The sequence below is a fragment of the Lolium rigidum genome, chromosome 4 (assembly GCF_022539505.1).
Source record: "Lolium rigidum isolate FL_2022 chromosome 4, APGP_CSIRO_Lrig_0.1, whole genome shotgun sequence".
Classification (NCBI taxonomy): Eukaryota; Viridiplantae; Streptophyta; class Magnoliopsida; order Poales; family Poaceae; genus Lolium; species Lolium rigidum.
Window position 1 is genome coordinate 68,663,266 of NC_061511.1, and position 22,575 is coordinate 68,685,840.

Genomic DNA, 22,575 nt, shown 5'->3' on the forward strand with positions numbered 1-22,575 from the left:
GGCACAAGGTGGACGGAGCCCGGAGAATCAAAGGCCACGCTCGCGCAGCTCTGTGCTGCAGTGGCGGCCGCCCTCAAGAAACGCCCCTACGCGCTGCCCAGCGAATCCAACCCTCCCGAGAGGCGCGAGAAGGGGATTAAGCGGTTGGCAAAAAGGCCAAGTTGGGCCAATTATTTTGTCCAAGAATTGTTGTGGATTTTAGCCTGCATGAATAAAACATTAGAGGACGCTCAAAAAATAATAAAACATTAGAGGTGCTTTTAGACACGACCGCAACAAAGCTGGACACGAATAAAAAGTTGGAATAATTATTCTTGCGTGGTGCATGAATTACTTACCACGGATTAGACACACACTTACTAACACATATATTTTATTATCGAGCTGGAAGAGCACAAAATCTAGATGAACAGAACGTGTTAGCTGAATTTCTTCTTACAATTTCTCTCTAGGATAAAAGGTAGTTCAACTATGGAAACCCCAAAGAATAGAGGGTGCTTTATGACAGCGGTCTTGCTGCCGTAACGACTCCCATCTCCGATCGCCCTGAATAATTCTTTGGTGTTTCAAATTTTGGACGTAACCAAATCCATGTTTTTATTATTAAATGAGAGTGGATTTTGTGCACCCACGCATGGTGTGAGTGTTTCCGTCACCGTCCTGCGGCATGAAATGAAATATTCGTGTCTCACTTTAAATTCCTAATTTTCTAGAATATCTACATCTATTCTTTCTAGCTTGATTTTGATTGGTAAATGTTGCGTGCAAAGATATACAATAATATTATATGTGTAATAATGGTAAATTGTTTTGAATTCATATCTTAATAAAAATTAAGGATGGAACGCCATCGTTGCCATATTACAAGTTAGTGCCACGAAGAGCTTGCAATCATGATTATTTTCATCGTGAATGGGAGAAAACATGACCACCATCGACGATGGTAACAAATATGTGAAGTTTCAACATGGAAGATTTGCTTGAGCATTTGAGTATTTGTTTCCACGGTGCAACGCACGGGCACTTTTGCTAGTACCTACTCGCGCCACCATGGGCCACAAGCTGCACTAGCCGCTGCTGGGCTAGCTTCGCATCGAACCCACCTTAATCTAGCCTAACGATAGCTAAAAATATTCTTAAATTAGTACCACCTCGCTTCATTAAATAGAGTTTTAGCAGTTTATATACGCAGGTTTTCTGGCTATCCACAAGCCTCCAAGGAACAGAAAGGAAAAATCTCATCGAGATTCGGTAGCGCACCCCATCGGTGGCGGCTCAGGAAATCGAAATCGGGACGCCTCCGGTCGGGCCAGCGCCGAGCGGTTCCTCCGGCCGTCGTCCCACGGGAGAATCCCAGAAGCCCCTGCCCCGACCCATGGTCTGAGACCAGCACAGCCCAGCGGCTCCAAGATCGTGGTCAGGAGACCAGCAGGTGGCCCACGAGGTCATGCGTGGAAGCTCTGCAGATCTGATGCGCCAGACCGGCACCGACGCCGGTGTACTGAGCCTCTCCTGCGTGGAAGCTCTGCAGATCTGATGCCGGCAAGCCTCGCTGTGTTGGCGCGTTTTCCGCTCACCTGCAGTTCTATTGCGAGGCGGGCCTACAACTAATTTTCAGTTAAAGCACGAGTCCGTCAAGAAAGGCAAGAACAGGAATAGACTAGCATCAGTCGGAAGCATGTACAATTAAGCTTAAAAAAAGCTTTCACTTTGGTCTCTCGAGTTTAGTTTGTTTTTTGAGAACCTCTGCCGATTTCCGTCCGGCTGTTGCTAATTGGTCTCTGATTCCTAACCGTGCCTTTGATTTGGCGGTCAGTTTTGGGCTATCGGTACAGATACTACCGAATAGACAACTGTATCACTAACATGAATAGTTGGCTAATAGAGGGAAAAACTTAGTCCACCTTGTTGCCTTACATCAAGACTCACCGGTTGGCTCGGTATCTCCTAGGAAGCACGGATACTTGGATACGTATCCGATACGTGATACGGGGATACCGCGATACGACAGTTTTTCAAAAATGTAGATACGGGATACGTTCATATATATGTAAATATTTAGAAAAATAAAGAAATTAAATATTTCTCATAGGATTAACATGCATGAGGATGTTTTCCTCCACATCCAACATAGATATTTTATTATTTAATAATTAAAGAAGTAAAATTCATCTCTAGAAATCACACGAATCAATAGCTAGTAGTTGGGATGCATTTCATATAGTTGTTGCCAGTGTACATGCTCTAGCTCGAGCTCGCAACTCTGTTTGATGGGATGTACTAGCACTAGTCATTGCTTATCTGAATGGAGAAGGAATGAATTCAGAGATAAAAATCAATTGTTCGATAGGGATGGGGTGGAGTGGAAGGATCAGCGGTAGAAGATGAGTGGACGGTGGGCTGGCTCAAGTACCCCTCGAGTATCGCTTGAGTATCCCTTGGGTATCCCTCATGTGTCCGTAATTTTCTTATTTTTCTTTAATTAAAAAATTAGTAGATACGTACCAGATACGTATCGGGAAGTATCCGGGCAGTATCCCGTATCCGAGCAGTATCCGATACCGGTACGGCATAAAAGCAAAGTATCCGCGCTTCATAGGGTATCTCTAGAATACCTGATAGGGATGGAAAAGAAGAAATCGCCTGTCCTAGGGCAGTCTGACCTACAAACTATGATTACAGTAGCTTCATGGTACATTTGGTGGGAGAGACGACAGGCCATGAAAGGAGATATTGTACAAGCTCCACATAGGTCAGCGATGTCTATCATCGTCACGGCTGCAAACTACGTAGCAGACAACGACATCGAGGAAGGAGGGAGTTAAGAGGCATGGTTGGGTAAAACCGAACAAAGGGCTGATCAAGCTAAATACTGATGCAACGTTTGATATAGATACACATACAGGAGCCACAGGAGCTATATTGCGTGACTCCAAAGGGTTCTTCGCCGGAGCGAGTAATCATGTTAGGCTGGTGCCATTGCAGGCGGGAGCCGGGGCACTAACGGCGGCGACGGGGCGGGAGAGGGGCGGGAGGCGGGCGGGACGAGAGGGAGGGGCGCCGGCGGGCGCCCGGCGCTAGCGCCCGCTCCCGCCCGGCTGGCGCCCGCGTTGGCGGCGAGAGGGAGGCGGGAGAGGGGCGAGAGGCGGGGTGGGGCGAGAGGCGGGGTGGGGCGAGAGGCAGGCGGGCGCTAGGGCGGGCGAGAGCGGGCGTTAGTGGGGCGGCAGGCGGGCGGGATGCGGGCGAGAGGCGGGCGAGAGTGGGCGGGAGTGGGGCGGGAGTGCCCAACGGCTAGCTGACGTGGCGCGACGCGATTGGTCCACGTCAGCTAGCCGTTGCTGGTTCAAAATTTCAGCTCCACCCCTATAAATACCCCCCATATGTTTCACTCACTCCACACCCATCTCATCTCCATTCATCACCTTCCCTCTCTCAACTTCTCCACCATGTCCGGTTGGACTCCACCAGATTTCACCACGTTCACGGATCTGATGCAAGACGGGTCACCAATAGACCTCGAAGGTGTCTCTCCGACACATCGTCGCACCAATGTAGCTTCTTCGCCGATTCCCCGAGTTTTATGGTCCCCCGGCGCACCACCTCCGGGGCCATATGGCCCATACGCTCCACCTCCGGCGCCTCCGGGGCCATATGGTTCATATCCTCCGCCTCCGTATCCATACCCCCAAGCACCTCCAAATGCTCCACCTGTAGGTAGCGGGAGTGGCACTGTACCCCCGTACCCACCACCTTCGTACGGGTCATACCCTCCACCTCCGTATCCATACGCGCCATATGGCCCGTACCCCCACCACCTTCCGAAGCTCCAAGCTCCGAGTCCAATGTCGCGGAAACAATCGTACCACCGCGTCCAAAGAGGCTTGGCTGGATCTGTTGAGGAAGAGGAGAAGCTGGTACTTTACTTACCCATCTCATATTTATTTCGGGGTTGGTTGTTGCTTGGATTTGTCACTAACAATATCTATTTCGTGGTAGGTTAATGCTTGGCTTCTTAACTCCAAGGACTCTGTTGCCGGTAATTGCAAGACCGGCACAAGTTTTTGGGGTGGGATAGCTGCAACCTTCAACTCTACCTCGGATCCTGCCCGTCATCGGACCTCGAAGCAGCTGAAGGATCATTGGAACGCCTACAACAAAGAGGTGTCCCTGTTCAATGGATACTACATCCAAGAAGAGCGGTTACGTCAGAGTGGAGCAGACGATGATATGGTCATGAAGTCGGCAATGGAGAGGTACGCGAATGACAAAAGAGTGACTCAGCCATTCAGAAAGCACCACTGGTGGCAAGCTGTTCGCAATGAAGCGAAGTGGAAAGGACAACATGGTCCTGGTAGTGGATCCGATTCCACTTCGAAGAGAAGCCGTCTGGGAGTTTCTGGTGAGTACAGCTCTGGCGACGCGACTACGGAGGAGGAGCGTCCACCGGGGCGCGATAGAGCCAAGGCCGCGGTACGATCTGCAAGGAGGAAGGGGAAGGCAACCTCATCAAGCAGTGAGGTAGGAAGCAAATCCTTCGCCATGAGGAACATGATGAAGGGTTTAGTGAAGGCTAAGCTATTCAAACAATGGAACAAAATGAAAGATCGATCAACCGACGACATGAGCAGAAGCGAGAAAAGCGCTTACATGCGAAGGCCATCAAGATGTGCGAAAAAGAGCTTGGTCTGGCAGATGATGAGGAGGAGGAGCAGCAGGAAGAAGAGGAAGAGGAAGAGGAAGAGGAGTAGAATTTTTATTTATTATGTAATTTTTAAAATTTATTATGCAATTTTATTAATTATTATGTAATCGGTAACATTTTAAGTTGAATAAAATATTTTTCTTGCATTATTTTGAATGTCTACGAAAAATCAAGTGAAATAACTTAATGTGAAAAAGAAATAGTGATGTGGAGGAGAGAGAAGTGAGAGGTGACACTATAGCCCGTGCATTGGCACCGTGGGGTGAGAGTGGGGTGAGAGTGGGGTGAGAGTGAGGGAAAAAGCTGACGTGGCGGGTGAGAGTGGGGTGAGGCATTGGCACCAGCCTTATTACTAAGGTTGATAGCGTTGATACAGCAGAAGCTCTAGCAGTGCAGCATGGCCTCCAACTAGCCCTACATATGGGCTGTAATCGGATTGTCGTCAACTCAGATAGCATGACTATTATGACTATTATGGACGCTCTAAATGGCAATGCCCAGTTCCTAGGACGAGCAGCTGCAATTTTAAATGAGTGTGTAAAATTAGTTAAAGAGTTTGTAGTAGTAACCTTTCACCACTGCCCGAGAGAGTCCAACGAGGCAGCTGATGTACTAGCTAGGCAAGCAAGCCGATCCAATTTGGGTTCCTGGTTAGATGATCCTCCCAGTTTCCTTATGCCTAGTCTTGTAACAGATATGACTATGTTTGAACAATAAAGGTTATTACTCTGTCAAAAAAAAAAAAGACTCACCGGTTCATGTACGGTGGCAAGTTACTGAAGGCGAGCCGATCCGGGAAGCAAAAAAGGCAGCATATATGGTGTAAGCTAATTAAATATAAGGTTGCAACTAAATAAGCGCATGTAATATTTCTCTAAGATTTTTTTCTCGGAAATGTACACACAACCAAGAAGAACAAAAAATAAGCGCATGTAATAGTTTGACCATGTATGTTCCTAAAAAAAATATTTGATACAATATACAATATTACATGGCAAGTTCCTAAAAAAATTTATCTGATACAATATACTATATGGCAAGTTGTTATAAGTTTTATCTCCAAAATAAAGACACAAACATATCACGTTTCATATTATTTTTCTTTTACGATGTTAGAATAAGAAATATGGCTATAAGAGACATGGCATTTTAAGACCTCCAATACTAAATATAAAAAAGTTTTATTTTGCTAAAATAGCCTACCAAAACATCTTCTATTGAGAAGTAGAGGTAATAATAATATTCAAAGGCTAATGTCTTTCATGGTGCACTTCTTAATTTGTTTGTCCAACTATAAAACACATTTTTTTCAATCTGCATGTTAGAATCTAAATTTATTCTGCCGTAGCAACGCACGGACATTGTTCCTAGTAATAATAATAATAATAATAATAATAATAATAATAATAATATAATATAATCTATACCTAATAATAAAGGAGCTAACGTTTTCCGTGGTTTGGTCCGTCACAAGTGCGCTTTCGTCCGTCCTCTTTTACGTCTCCAGCCGGTAAGTCGTATCGCTTCACCGAGTTCCTGAATTTTGTTTCGCTGGGAGGAAGAGTACTTCGACAAGGACACGAAACATCGATCAATAGAAACAAGAAACACATTGTAGCCTCCCTGAAATTTGTTTCCTCGCCAGGAGGCACAACAGAGTTTGAAAAGGACACGAAACATGATCCCGTCCAGAGGCACAACATAACGCAATCGCTAAAAACAAGAATCTCAGGTTGCATAAATAAAGCTGAATTTTAGATCGACACGGTGCCTACATATGAGCAGCCCCGTCTTGCTGTTGATGCCACGATGGTCACGACGACAAGGTCGCCCAGGAGGATCGAGCACCCAGCGAGGGGATGTGGAGGATTGAGATGTTATCGCTGGTCATCGGCGGAGGACGACGCTGATGGCGTGGTCCAGGAGGATGCCCTTGCTGATGACGGCAGACGGGTGGATAATGGCGTGGTCTAGGAAGATCTTGCCGATGACGGCCACGGCCTGCCGGGTGGATTTTTTTTTTTTTTTTGAAATGAGCCGGGTGGATATTGATGATGAACACCTCGGCGACACTTTGGGCGATATCGACCGGAAATTACGCAATATACCCGTGTTCGCCTGTCCGTACCCTGGCAGCTCTACAATTCTACAAAGAGCACGAGGAGCGGCGGCCAACCTCGAGCATGACATGCACCTCCCGGTCTTCCCCAAGGCAGACTAGCAGGCCCCCATATATGAACGAGGCCGCCGTGGCCACCGAGGAATACCTATCCTGTATCCACATGATGGGTATAGACTCCAGATAACTATGAATCCATGATTGTCGAGTACGTTGATCGTTAGCTTTTCCTCCGGTATCGGATAGTTAACAGATCGTGATCGGAAGGAGAAAGTAACAGCGTCGTGGAGGCCTGCGCTGACATGGCCTGCAACAGCAACAGCAACCGCGTGCTCTCCTCGGCAAGGCGGCAACGCCGTCCCCGCGACCTGACGCTAACATCAAAGCACGGGACGACCACTGAGCGCAATTACTTACGGCGTGCTGTACGTACCCAAAGCAGCTGCAGGTTTACTTAGTCGAGCTCGTCCTTGGTTGAAACTTGAAACAGAAAGAACAACGGCGGCGAGTAGCAAGAAAACCACAGAAGTAGCGGCGGGTAGCAAGAAAACAATGGGAACAATGCCCAGGCGACGGCGACAAGGAGCCATCAGAAAGATCAATTTGATACATGCAAGAGGAATCAAGGGGGCAACTTGGATAGGATCTATGTTTGCATAGGATCTGTGAGATCAAAAATTTTAAACGGACAAACCATGTTTAAATATTTTAGAAAAAATTGACAACAAACATATGTCATATATTTGCAACCACTAAAAATCGCAGCTTTAAATTCGACATACACTTAGAGAACAAAAAAAGATAAATCTTAGGTGTGAATAGTGAGAAATCCTGTTCATCTAAAGCTGGCACTATTCGCAGTAGAGTTTATCATTTTTATTTCTCTATCTGTAGATGTAATTTTTGGCTGAATATTTTTTAGAGTTGTAGGTACAACCCGTAGGTATGTTGTATAGAAGTTTCAGATTTTTTGCAATTTATACAAATGAATTTTGTTAAATGATCCTATGATCTTACCTAATGGAGTGATCCTATACAAGTTTTTCCCGAGGAATCAATGGATCGACAGGTTTTCGCTTCTACCATAAAAGAATATATAAATATTCGCCAACCAGTAAGGCTGATCAGCGCTTTGAGGGCTTGCTCTTCTTCAGTGTACAAGTAAGAATTTTTCTGTTTCCGTGTGATGCTCTTCTCTGATTTATGAGTAGTTTGAGGTCCATTGCCGATCATGTCCATATAGTTTATGTTTGCATGAATGCTGCAAGCAATGCATGATCTGCAAGTATGGTTCGTCTAGGTGTACACATAAACTGATTGAACAGATCTCAAAGCAGGATTGGATGTTTGAGATAAGCCCGGGATGCGAACAATGTTGAAGAATGTGTTTTTCTGATTTTCTACGTGCTACTCCCAGAAGATATTATTTTTACAGATGAATGATTTATTTCGGCAATCGGCACACCTCACCCATACACACGGTCGGTCAAATTCTCCTTGGATTATTGAAATTAATGATTCACTATTGAAAATATAATTCTTATCATACTGATTATGTTATCTGTACAACACACATTTGATTACCTTTATGTATTTCCGTAGCAACGCACGGGCATCTTTGCTAGTATATATAATAATAAAGGAGTTAAGGTTTCCATGGTTTGGTCCGTCTCAATGCGCTTTTGTCCGCCTTAAATGTGTTTTCGTCCGTTCGTGCTTGTTCTTAGTTTGCTATGTTCAGAGTCCGGAACCGGAAACAAGAAAGAATTCGGACCGACCAAAAGAGGAAGATTCAGATCTACACGATGGTTGTGCCGTCAAATACTGCGCTCGTACGCGACGTGACTCGCAAGGCCCATCAGTTTAGATAATTGCAATGCGTCCTCCCCGACAACGCCGGCGATGACGGAGGTTCGCCAACCGGGCGCGAGCGTCGGGCGTCCTTTGTCGTGGAGTCCGTCTCCAGCTCACGATGATTGGCCGGCCACAAAGGGACTTTGACCTACAGCCAGATGGCTATCGGCCCTACGATGTTGAGCTGGGTGCCGGACTTCCGCCGTGCCGCACGCGAAGCCTCCGCCAGTAAACAACATGCGGAGCTGCTCGCCAGACTGCCGCCGTCGACACTTGGAACTGGTCGCCATAGTTCGCCCCTGTGGGGATTTAGGATGCTGACCGCTCCCGCTCCCGCCACCGCTATGAAGATCTGGAGCTTGAACTGCAGCCACGGCCATACATGACACGAGATGAAGAGATCGGGAGTGCCAGGCGTTGCTAGGCTGGTGAAGCAGGGAAGTAGAAGCAGTCAAGCAGTCAAGCAGCTTCCTCAGCCATGGCCTCGTGGAAGGAGTACTAGAAAATACGATGGGGACTATGCATTCTTGTGAGCTATTGTGGAAATATCATGTTATCCACCATGTTCAACTCTGACGTCAACGTTGACGAGCAGGTTGAAGGTCTATCACGCTCTGCTCCTCAGCCACGGTCTGACTGATTAGCCTTGTTCTGATGCCTATGTTAGTATTACTCTATACGCTCGGCCCTTGCCTCAGTGCCTGCTGACAATCGCGCCCCTCTGTGGCATCTTGCTCTACACCCGCGGCACTTAGTTGCAGAAGAGTGCGCAACTAACTCATCCGAGGTGAGAAAACGAAGGATACCCTAGGTTTCATCACTGAAAATCATGTTAGGGGAATATCTGTCAATCTGTAAAGAATGTCACGATATATTTAATAGGAAGAATATTTTTTTGTGTGCGATAATTATTTTCCTATGGAATTTTTATTAATGAAAGTTCAGGGAGTCTCTGATGCCTGCCTGTTAGATTCTGGATAAGCATATGTACTATCCGCTGCGGTTTTCAGTTGCACTTCATCATCTATTCTACCAAAGGAGTTGTTGGAATCATGCATTGATTTTTTTTATTGCGATTTGCGGAGTTTGAGTTATGTCTAATTCAATATACAAAGTATTCAGGTACGCTCAATGAAGAAACTAAATCAATATCATATGTAAGCTTTGCGTTGATTTTGTTCGATTCACCATACTTTGTTACCTTCTAATTTAAGGTTAAGCTTAATGAGAAGCATGTTTAAGTCCCCCACATGTTTTGATGGAGTGCCACTATTTTTTGTTGCGCTTCTATGACACCGTAGCAACGCACGGGCATACTTACTAGTTAAAACCTAAAAAATCAAGCTAAAAACACTGAAATATTTTGCAAAGGGAAAACAGATTTTAAGACTTGGGAGCTTATAAATTTTTATCATATATACTTATCCTATTTTTATATGCAAAACCGAAATTCATCTGTCCTTACTAAGAGTAAAAAGAAATGGCAGATGCAATTTCATGTTTTGAAGTTTTTTTTTCTCCTTGTTACAGTGCTCCTAAATCCGTTCGAGGCATACACTAGACCTCCAACAACTCCTTAGCAAAATTTGAACAGGACAATGAAAGATCTAATGAGAAAAATACATACCGTAGGCTCTCCTTCAGTGCCTCTCTGGCTCCATAGCAAGGCTCACATGATGTTACCGATGGGTGGGCTGTCTTTTTGTTCAATTTTCTAGGGACCAAAGGGGCAATGCTGTTTTTTTTTTTTCTATTTGAGAATGTGGATGTATGGATTTCTTCTTGTGAATGGAAAGAAAACTAAGTAAGCTGTGGTTGCCACACGAGATGTGGATAGAGCAAAAGGAGAGACCAGATGATTGCAGGACTGATGGTGATTCTTACAAGGGGAGGTATATATGGACCAACGATGAGGAGAGGCAGTTGCAAATTAATATTACAGCAGTATCAACACCATCGACAAATGCCTCTGAAAAATAGTCCTTAGGCTGGTCATAGTGCATAGTATCATATACTAGTATCATGCATATGATATTTCTCTATGATAATATCTCTATAGTGGGTGGTATTATAGAGTAGTATCATAAACTTCTAAATTTATTGTTTTATAGAATCCCAATGTAAATCTATGTACAAGATCAATTTGACATTTACTTTTCTCGTAACGTGCGCTATGATACATTATCCACATATGTTACTCTAATCCTATCTCTTCTCTTTAATTAGATGCCACATCGTCATTTTTGTGGGTCTACTCTACATGATACCAGCTATGATACTAGCACTATGATCATCCTTAACGCTCTAGCCACTTGTGGCTTGCAAGATACACGATGAACGTGGTGGCCACTTGTGGCTTGCAAGATACACGATGAACGTGGTGGATCCAGAGGCGATGCTCACGGTCACGGAGACATCCCATGTGGTGGATCCGGAAGCAGCCGCTCCTCACCTCAACAGGCTGATCAGGGCACTATACACCGAACAATACACTAAAATACATCCGCGTGATCGAGCACACAGACCGAATTATACAAACCAGAAATTTGATGCTGACTGCATTTACTGCAAGCTCTCAAATCACGCAAAGTCAATCCAAATGGACGCTCCAACTGAGTCTGAATCTCGAGAACTACCTGGCTTCGGATCTCGCGCTGCGGCAGCTGCGTCGCGGTCTTCACAGCAACTTCCTCGCGTGAGGATGCACATGGTATGGTAGCAGAGGCGTGAGTTTAAAAGGACGCCGGCTCTTGAGTCTTCCTGCGCTAGTCTTGCGTCTCGAAAAGTATACTACAGAAAAGGAATAGATATCTATTTTGTTTCTTCATTTAATGCTTGATTATTCCTCAACTTCGGAAAATTTCAAGGTTATAATGTGAGACACAAACTTAGTTAGGACTGATATGCTGCATAATCCCCTATATACATTAAAAAGACTAAATTGGTTTCTTATTCTGCCCAGCCAACCATACGTCAAACGTTTTCGTCGTCATCGTCGTACCTCCGTTCCGCACCTGGGCCGCTTCCGCCCAATCGCCTACCTGGGCCGCTTCAGCATGGCCATAAACTCGTAGCCTGAAAAATCCCATCGCCTGCGAACTAGGAAGAAAACACCACATCCCCAAATCACGGACAAAAATCGTCCCAATGTTCTCTGAATTGATCTCCTCCTCTTCCGCGCACCTCGCTCTCTTTCATCTGCCGAATGCGTCGCCGCCGCATCTCCTCTCCTTCCCCCATCTCTGCTGCCTCGCCGCTCGCTGTCCCGGAGGTCGCGGGCTACCCGAGGTATCCGACGTACGTCTTCAAGATCCACAGCCGCCTTCTTCCGCGATGGTGGAGCCATGTGCTCTACCCCGACGCCCTGTGATTCGCACCGCCGCCGTGGCGACCGCTCATCTGTAGGCCTTCTAGGACTGAGTTGCGCGGCAACCACCCTGAATCTGAGGGGGTGGCCTCCATCGTCAAGTCTGATGTGGTAAATCCAGTCCAGACCTCACATGCATTCCTCACACGATTCACTCTCTTCTCCTTCAATCAGTTTCTCGCTTCCAGTCTGCTAATCTCTCTCCCTCTCCGATCTACACGAACATTTTCTAGGTTCCAGGAAACGTCGATGTTGCGGGTAGAAGCGGAGGCAGAATTGGGCATGCTCAAATTATTCCTGGTGCGTATTGCCTATGAGCTAAATAATGGTACGCATGGCTATTTCCAGTTGAGGTGCACAGAAACTGCTCATTTTTGTAAACTGAACATGTAGTGTCAACACATATACATGGGCCTCACTGTAGCCCTGTAAAACTCGGTTTGACCAACTTTGTAGGCCTTATTTAACTCCTCTCTATTCAACTTAAACCATTTTCAGCGGGCCGATCCAAATGATTTGGTTTGTTCGAAACGGTGCAGGGACAAGCCACGCACTCCAGCAGCGACGCAAACAGACTAACTCGTGCGGACTGACCCATCCGTTTTCTAAATTTACGACGCCGATGCGTCGGGCCGGCGCGTCCTCCCTAGAAGACCATGGTCCCTCCCGCCAGTGGCGCCACAATTCCTTCCAAAAACCCTACCACAGAAATTCGGTCGGCGAGAAAGCCAGCAAAAGCGATGGATTTCGCCACCACGCATGCCACGGTTACCGCCGGCAAGAAGAGGCGAAGAAAAAGAAGCACGCCAAGGATTTGACGGCAGAGGAGCGCTTGGCCGAGTCTAACAACTACGCATGCCGAAGAGAGGCCGCCAGCTCAAGCGAGTGCCGCCAAGCTGGAAGAAGAGCGGCTCAAGGCAACGACCGCATCGTCGCCCATCGTGAGCATGCCAATGGCGGGCTGCAAGGCTGTCATGATGATGCGTGGTTATCTCTCTCGCCGACAACAGCCATGCCGTGGCCGGCGCGCCGTCGACAAGCTCCGTCACGTCGACGCCGAGCGGTTGGCCTCCTCTTCAACCCAGGCCGCCATGTCCGCGTACGTCATACTAGGGCGGCGGCCACATTAGGGCTGGATGCGCGCTCTCCCGGCTAGGCGATCCACGCGTGACGTCGTCTGGCCAAGGAATCGACATCAACCGCACTCCCAAGGCTGGGCAATCATCGCCGGCAGGGTCGAAGAAACAACGGCGAATCTTTGCAGCCGATATGCCGCCGCCAACCAACTTGTTCGACGAAATGATAGGCGAGGTCCCATCGGGGAGCAATATGGTAAAGTTCTTCCATGTTTCTTGTAATTGTTTCACATTGCGACTAGTTACTGCATGTGGCTTGTCATGGCAAGTATGCATGTAGGAATATATGTGGACATAAAATGGTGAAGCCATCATGCATGACATGATCAACTACCGCGGCGAGCAAGAAGACAGCGACTACGAACAATATGAGGACACTCAGTACGAGGATGTTCATGATGGCTACTCCATTGACGACCAACCATTGTTTGGCAACGACGGGTTCACCCAAGCCATGGGCGAGGGTGTCACCCAAGAGATGGCCGAGGAAATCACCCAACCACCGCGGCGACACTGGCTACGCCACTTGCCGCCATAGTTGTCGATGGCAAGAAGGTCAGCCAAAGGACGTCGAGCTACACCACCGAAGAGGACAAGTTGCTATGCGCTGCTTGGATTGAGATTTCACAAGACTCACTTTGTGGTGCATAGCAAAAGGGATGTGCTTATTGGTCCCGCGTGGGCAAGTACTTCCATGATCATAGAAAGTTGGGGCAACACCCCTTCTATTGCAACAGCAAGGATCTCTCCCTTTCAAAGAGGTGGGGCTTCATCCATGCCGAGTGTAGCCGATTCCAAGGCTCATTCGAGACGGTGAAGGGGAGGGCAATAAGTGGTGTCTCGGCCGACATGGTAAACCTCTTCCTATCTTCTCTATGTTGCTAGTACATATGTGAGCATACATCATTACTTGTATGTGTGTGTGTGTGTGTTTATGCTTTGGAGCACTACAAGTCCACCCACGACAACAATGGCTCCCATTGAGCCATTGTTGGATATTGCTGGAAACAAGCTACACCCTTTGGAGGAAACTCGAAGACGCTAAGAAGAAGGCCAATGACAATTCGTCAATGGATGGCACCATCAACCTCAAATACGATGGCCAAAACCTTGGCGTCCCTTCAACCGAAAGGCAGGCGGTGGTGGTCGTGCCAAACGGCCAATTGGCGACAAGGCAACCAAGACCGACATGCACCGTCAAGCTTCCTCATTGGCATTCCAAGACACCTTGAGGGAGTTGATGGTCAAGAAGGAAGAGGCCATCCCTGAGAGGGAAGAGAGGCGACGCAAAGAGAAAGAGGCAACCGCCAAGATCTCTGTTGATCTTCAACTTTGAGCTCTTGAGGTGGAAGATGCCCTTGCGAAGTCCAAGATCTTGGAGGCCGAAGCCAAGATCATGGCCGAGGAGAACCGGATCATGCTCACCAACTTGGCCACCATCTCCGATCTCGTGCAAGGGCTTGGATTGAGAAGAAGCAAAAGATGATCCTAGATCGGGATGTTTGAAGGGCATTGGCATAGATGAATGTCATTTGGATGAAAGTATCCACTCTTTGGGTGAAACTTGCCACTTTTTGGAAAAATTGTAAGATATTGTCTCATTTTTCACATATGGGAGTAAGTTGGCACTAGTTGTCCTGGAGGGCAATGGCATATGTTTGCCATATAATTTGCTTGTCAATTGCTACATATTTGTGTTGCAATTTGAAATGGAGTGGCCAACTGACCAGGTCTACCGAACGTGCGGCGCTGCTGGCGCACTGCGCAGGCCGGACAACCACGACCAACCTGTCAGTGGGCCGACCCAAACAGATAGAAACAAACTGTTTAGAGCATCTCCACCGGCGCCCCCCCCCCCCATAGCGGCCCTGATAGCGATTTGGGGGCCGGCGTTGGTTTTGGGCTCGCACCGATGCGCCCCAAACGGCGCCGGCTCCTTTTCGAGCTCAATAGAATCGCATGCATCCTCGTGCCGGCCCTTGTCGAAGGGCGTGAATCAGGCGCGCCGGCGCCTCGCAGCACGACGGTTTTCGCGAGTGGGGGCGCCTTGTCAGCGAGAGGACACGACGGTTCGCATCGGCCGCGACGCGGGAAGGTTGGTCGTTGGTGTTTAATGGTCTCCCGCTTGGAAACTGAGGCGGCAACGAGGGCGGCTAGTGGCCACGCAGCGTCCAGTCGCCTACGTTGCCGTAAATGCGAGCAGTTGCCACCACTATTTAGTACGTACGTCGTCCACCACCGTGGTGTTATCCTCTCATCTTCACCACCGCCGCCGCGCCATTCTCACCTCTCCACCTCAAAAATGTCGTGCCGTCTGAAGACGACCTACTCCATGCTTGGCCTCAACGGTCGCGCGCTGCCACCACCGCAGCCGGAGTCGGAGCTGGAGCTCGACGCGGACAACAAGTCCGACGACGTCACAGACCCAAGGTTCGCGGCGTGGCACGAGGCCTACATCGCAGATGCGGAAGCTGAGGCGGCGGAGGAGGCGGCCGCAGGCACCCCCCCCCCCCCCCACCCGGAGCAGGCGGCGATCCTGACATCGTTGAACGCGCAGCGGTTCCGGAGGTTGAAGGAGGAGCAGCGGGAGTTCATCAACGACGCTAACCTCGAGCACGCTCTCAAGATCTCGCGCCAGCGAGCGGCCACGGAGGAGGCGGGATGCCTACTGATGGAGGCGGAGTGACAGAAGCTCTACGAGCTCTACGCTCATCGCCACTACGAGACGTTCGTCGCGAGCAAGCGAGGCGCGCTGAGAACGAGGCTTCTCGCCAAAGGCTGGCAGCGCGGGCACCACGCCGCCGGCAAGCTCCTGCGACGCCAGCCGCCATGCTCCACCGCCAGATGCGCGAAGCAAGGGCCGTGAGGCGGGCACGGACGTAGGCGGTGTCGTTGCCTAATCGACGGTACCCCGGAGGAGGGATCCTCACGAGGGGGAGAAGAAGTAGGGGCCATAGGGCGGAGTGCACACGGGACGGTGGTACGCGATTTACCCAGCTTCGGAACACCTGCACGAGGACGGGGGCCTACTGCTGCTTGTCTGGAATTATCTGGGCGCTTTCGCGATGTTACAATAAGTTGAGGTCTTGCCTCTAGGGCTCCCGGGATCCGGCTTATAAAGGCGCACGGATCTAGGGTTTACATGGAGAGTCCTACCCGGATACGGAGTTACCTAACTACGGTACAATGTCTTGCCGTGTACACCAAGGATCCGCCCTTCCATCTATGTCGTACCGGATCCGGGTCCCTTAATGGGCCTCCGTGGATCCGGGTTCCTCCTCAATGTCGGTTGGATCCGGCTCCTTGCTCCCAGGGCTGGACATCTTCCGTCGGGATCAACAAGCAAGCTCGGGCCGCCCGATGGGCCACATGCCTCACCACCATCTGTGGGCCACCCGGGCTTGCCGGATCTAGGCACTGTCGATGGTACACCCATGAAGTATACCCACAACAGTAGCCCCCAGAGTTCTCCGAGTTTCACCTGCTATTTCCTCCTTGCTGGTCCATCATGATCTCCGGCAAATGTTGGTAACGCGGAGGAACTTGAAGAACTCCAACTTCACATTTTCTTCTTTTTCCAACTTATAGCCGGAAAATGCTCCCATCCCGCGGGACTTCATCCATCGACGTTCCAAAGAACATTTCCGGGTTACTCCCTGATCGCGAATGAGAGCCAACTTATCCTCACGCAATTACCCGGAATCTTAAAAGACTCAAACGGTTCCGCCAATTCTGGCGCCATTTTCGCGCGATTTGTGCGGTAACTTATCTCTAGCCATTTTTACCGCTTAGGGTTTAGGACACGTGTCACGCATCCAACGGCGCGACGCTTGCGTTCCGACCACAGGATGCGGAGCACGAATCTCGTCCCGCCGGCCTATAAATATCCGCCGTCGACGCCTTAACCCCCATTCACCCTCCTTCTCACCTCTCTGCCAAGCGCCGCCGCGAGCTCCCTCTCCGCCGTGCCGGAATCTTACCGGAACATCGCCGGAGTTACTTCGCCGCCGCGTCGTGTTCATTCTGTTCTTAACATCAGCGAGCCACCGCGCGGAAACCTCGTCGCCGGCGACTCCGACCGCCGCAGACGCCATTACGGTGAGTCCTCGAACTTCGCTCTTGCGCCGTAGTTGGTAGGGATGAATTTGGGGAAGATGACGTTGGATCCGACTAAAGAACATTTCCGCCATCGGTATTTCCTTCAGATGTCTTCAACGACTCCGCCTCCGGCCTCTGAACCAATCATGGCCACTCCAATCTCCTCCGCCCCTCCACCTTTTGTTCCAGTTAAGCTGGGTCCTTCGAAGGATTCCGGCAAGGAAACTGAAGGGACTTCCGCTAACCCGGAGAAGGCCTCCGGGGAGGATCAGGCGGAGCACAAGGCGGAAGAGGCCACCGCCAAAAAATCAAAGGCTCGCCAACGGGATGCTGAAGCCAAGGGAAAATGGTGGCCTTGCACCACCACCAAGACGGAGCTGACGAACCTCGAGACGGAGGGCTTCCTGCAACCCGGAAGCTGGAGGTCGGTTCCTAATGAACTAGCCCCAGCTCCGGAGGACAATGAGATGGTGCTGACGAAGGCACTGGTGGAGCGGGGTTTTTCGTTTCCGCCTTCGGACTTCTTCCTGGAGATCCTGAAGGTCTACGGGCTCCAACCCCACAACATCTCTCCAAACAGCGTGCTTGCGATCAGCAATCACGTCACCCTGTGCGAGGGCCATCTCCGGGTAACTCCCGAGCTTCCTCTGTTTCAATACTACTTCACCGTCAAGAAGGAGAGGATCCGGAACTCCACCGAGCTCGCAACATGCGGATCCATCACCTTCATGATCCGCCCGGGCCGCGTCTACCCCCACACTGACCGCCACGAATCCGCGCGGTACTGGTCCGGAGGCTTCTTCTATTTGAAGGACGTTTCCGACCCGGCGAGCACAAGGAGGCTGCCGCCGTTCAAGAACTGCCCCGCCACCGAGCTTCCGACATGGACGCACTGCCCCCACCTCTCCGAGTCGCCCCAGCTCACTCGCGCCGTCAGGTGGATCTGCAAGCTCACGGAGGAGGGGCTGTCAGGGAAGGACTTGACCCTTTCCTGGTTCACCAAGCGGATCCAGCCGGCTCCAGGCACGAGGACCGGCTGATGTTCCGGTACTCGGGCGCGACGACCCAATGCGCGCCACGAAAGACAACTTATCCGCCGACGCCATCGACAAGAGGATCCGACTCCTCATCAAGGTTCCGCGTGAACTTCACGTTCACGTGTGTAACAAAGACATCCACACGAAGGGTTCCGGAACCGCGGTACGTCGTCTCGACTTTTTAGTCCATTACTTTTCTTCGTATTCGAACTTTTTTGTCTAAGTGTTTAACACATGCATTAGCTTGAGGCGCTCGAAGAAAATGAACTCCGAACTCTTCTCCGAGTTCCTTCCACTGGCAACACGGATCCGGAGGCTGCTTCGGAGGCGGAAGTCCACGAGGCCCCACGCCCTCCTAAGAGGAAGAGGCCTACTCCGTCCAGCCCCGCCGCTAAACGCGCCCGCGAAGTGCCTAGCACTGCGGCAACTCAGAAAGCGGAGGCGGAAAAGAAACGCCTCAAGCTGATTAACACCAGCAACAAGGGGCAGCCCGCCATCCAGAACTTCTTCAAGCCTTCCGGGTAAGTGTCTGTTTCCGAGATCCAAGTTCTAATTTCACGAGCAATTCTTTAGTTGTTTATGCTTTTTTCTTTTTACTGAAGCTCCGGAAGCCAGCCCCCCAAGGCTCCAAAGGTCTTGAAGAAGAAGGTCAAGCCGTCTCCGGCTTCAGTTCCGTTACTCCGAGGTGGAGATCCCACCCAAAGCTTCATCTGCTTCCAAGCCGGATCCCAAGGACATCATCGACCTTGAAGATCTTCCGGAAGATCCCGCAGATCACGGCGATTCCGCCAAGGGTGCCTCCTCGTCAGCCCCTCCTCAAGATCAACCAAGCGCTACTTTCGCGGAGCCCACCGAGGAAGAATATGAGGAGAAGGTAAAGCTCGTTCAAGCCTCCAACGCGATCCGGGTGGATCCTCGACCGACCCAGTCTCTTCAAAAGCTTTCCCTCGCCGAGCGCCATACGGAAGTATCCGCCATGCTGAACAAGGTCTGGGGGAAGTCGGATGAGGAAATGCAAGAGCTCACCGTCCTGGAGAACGATCTGAAAGAGTTTTTCGCCAAGCACAAAGAAGTGCGGCAGGTAATACTAGCCCCCAAGCATTGAGTCAGACATCTCCGAGTAACATGTGTTAGCCGATGCTTTCTCAAAATGTACCTTAGGCGGAGATTTAAAAATTTATTCCTTCAAGAATGTGAATTCCTCGCCAGCCCCCCAGATTTTAAATATCCGGCTAACTCCTCTCTGCTTCTCAGACGAAGCGGAAATTGCACGAGGATCTCCGCGTTCATGTGCTGGAGCAGATCACGGAGATCGAAGGGCTGCGTCAGAGCGCGGAGAACAGCAAGAATGCTATCCAACTTCTTGAGACCCGCCTCCGTGGTACGTCTTCCAAGCTTTGCGTTCGTATATTGATATCTGTTCATGATGTTTGATATGTGCAACTTTCCGCCTTCGAAGAAACTGCCAAGCACTCCTCGTTTGATGAGCTGTCCGCCAAGGTCAAGGTGCTCGAGGCGGAGAACGAATCCCTCAAAACCTTCATCCAGGAATCCTCCAATAAGGAGACTGAGGCGAGGAAGGAGCTCTCCGAGAAGCATGCCCGCGACTTGGCGGAGCTGAATGAAAAACTGGAGAAGAGCCAGGGTCGCGTGATTTCCTTGGTAGCCAAGAACAGAGTTCTAGAAGCGGAGGCGGAGGCCATCGACAAACTTATCTTCCGTAAGCTTTTTTTCGTGTCGTTGCTCCGACTACCTTATATGCCCTCTCTCTAACGAAACTCGGACCTTCTTCCACAGCCTAGCCTTGGCTTCGAGTGGTCAAAAGAGTCGAACCTGAAGAGGACAGAGGCATACGATGAAGCGCGGATTTCCATTGACGCATTATTTGAAGCTTGTCGCGGAATCGCCAAGACTCTGTCTCTGAAAAAGGCCAAAACTACAATCATCGATACGATGACCAATCTTATGGAACAAGTGCCGGACTTCATCAAGGACTGGCAAAAATCTTCCGCACGCGGAGTCGCCTCTCTGGTCTTAGCCACCTGCAAGGCTCACATCCCCTCGCTCAACTTTGCGAATGTTGCACGCGGAGCCCCCAAGGGTTCCGACATAGGTGCCATCCTTGCGGAAACCCAGGGCTATGAGCAGTTGTTTGTCAGGCGAGTGAATCACTCGTTCTGGTATAACAAATACGATCTGCCCAAGGGATTTTCCGATGCAGAGGAGGAGGAGGAGGGTGAGCCAGAGTATTATGGCGAAGGCTCCGGGTCAAGCGTCGAGCATTCCGGAGAAGGCTCTGGTGAAGACTCCGAAGCCGGATCCGGTGACAGCGACGACTCCGCCTACCAGGAATCTGAAGAAGAGGACTCCGAGTAGAGTTCCTGTTTAGACAATGAAACAAGTTGCATCATTTTGGCCCCAGAGTGGGTTTGTAATAAGACTTTAAATTCTTAAGTAGCTAGGAAACGAAACAACTATGCATGGGGCGGGAACACTTATCCTGCTATCCGTTAATATTATGCGCATGTTTCGTTTTATGTTGGAAAGCAAGTGCTGATTTTATTGTTTTTCCGGCTTGCCCGCTTGACCTTCCGCGAGCCGGAGGACCTTAGCCGGAAACACTCGCCAGCGGCGACGAAGCCCAATGGCAATCCGTCCATAACCGCGGAAACAAGCCCCCAGGCATAGGTGCCGAAAATCGCTACTAGGAATCCACGAGTTCGCAACAGATAACAACTTAATCAGAAAACTTAAGCTTATGTCCTAAAGGACGATTTTTTGAAAATCACAACTTTCATACACGCCTAGGCGGAAAAATCCAGCTCTGCGGTTTTAGTCGGAAAACATACATGATCTAAAAATGAACAAGTAAAGGAGGTAAAAGACTCGGAGAGTGAACCATAAGCTTTATTTCATTGATCATGTATAACTATTACGAGTTTGTAACTCGGAAAAAATATGCTAAGTGTAGAAAGGACGTAGGCCGTGCGATGTTCCAAGGGCGATCTGTCTCGTCGTAGATGTCATCCGGATCCTCACGCTTGCGTTTCCGGTGCCAATTGGCAGGTCTATCCTTCAGCTCGCGGAAATCAACAAGGTAGTACGACCCGTTATGAAGCACTTTGCTAACGACGAAGGGTCCTTCCCATGGAGATTGCAGCTTATGGTCTTTCACCTGTCGAAGGCGGAGGACCGGGTCTCCCGCCATGAAGGAGCGATTCCGAACTCGACGACTGTGATAGCGTCGGAGCTTCTGCTGGTAGATGGCGGAGCGCTGGTCCGATAGGTTCCGAGCTTCCTCGATCAGGTCCACAGATAGCTGTCTGGCCTCGTCAGCTGTTTCTTCATTGTAGGCGGAAACTCGCGGTGAATCGTGAATGATGTCGGAGGGAAGCACGGCTTCGGATCCATATACCAGGAAAAATGGGGTAAACCCCGTTGATGCGTTAGGGGTAGTTCGTAAACTCCACAAAACGGCTTCCAATTCGTCGGCCCAAGCTCCAGCTGCTCGTCGCAGCGGTTCTTCAAGGCGCGGCTTAATTCACGATAATATTAGGCCGTTAGCCCTTTCAACTCTGACCATTTGATTGTGGATGAGCCACGGATGCAAGGTCCGGTCGAATCCCTACCGTCTCACAGTAATCCTTCAATTCTCCCTGTGCGAAGTTTGTGCCATTGTCCGTGATTATGCTTGTGTGGGATGCCGAATCGCATCACGAGGTCTGCAGACAAATTTTAGTGCCGTAGCACCATCGGCTTTCCTCACCGGCTTTGCCTCGATCCACTTGTCGAACTTGTCAACAGCGACCAGAAGGTATTCAAAACCGCCAGGAGATGATCTTTTTAACTTACCAACCATGTCGAGCCCCCAGACCGCAAATGGCCAGGTGATAGGTATGGTCTTCAGCTCTTGGGCTGGAGCGTTTGGTTGAGTAGCGTAGTACTGACAACCTCGGCATGTCTTGACTATTTTGTCAGCATCTTCTTTAGGCTGTGAGCCGGTAAAAACCTAGCCGAAAAGCTTTTGCAACGAGTGACTCAGGGGCGACATGATGCCCGCAATCCCCTGCATGGATCTCTCTGAGGATTTCAATGCCATCTTGATTGGAGACGCATTTGAGAAATACCCCTGTTGCACTTCGTTTGTAGAGCTGTCCATCAACAATTGTGTAGGATCTTGCTCGTCTGACGATCTGTCGCGTGAGGACCTCGTCCTCTGGCAACTTCTGATCGATGAGGTAGTCCAGGAAAGGCTGTGTCCA

The 22,575-nt window shown here is 49.7% G+C and overlaps 1 protein-coding gene across 1 annotated transcript in view; it reads right to left on the minus strand.

Moving 5' to 3' along the window:
* Positions 1 to 22,575, minus strand: part of LOC124708953 (disease resistance protein RGA2-like) — an 81,499-nt gene that overhangs the window by 8,616 nt on the left and 50,308 nt on the right. The window lies entirely within an intron of this gene.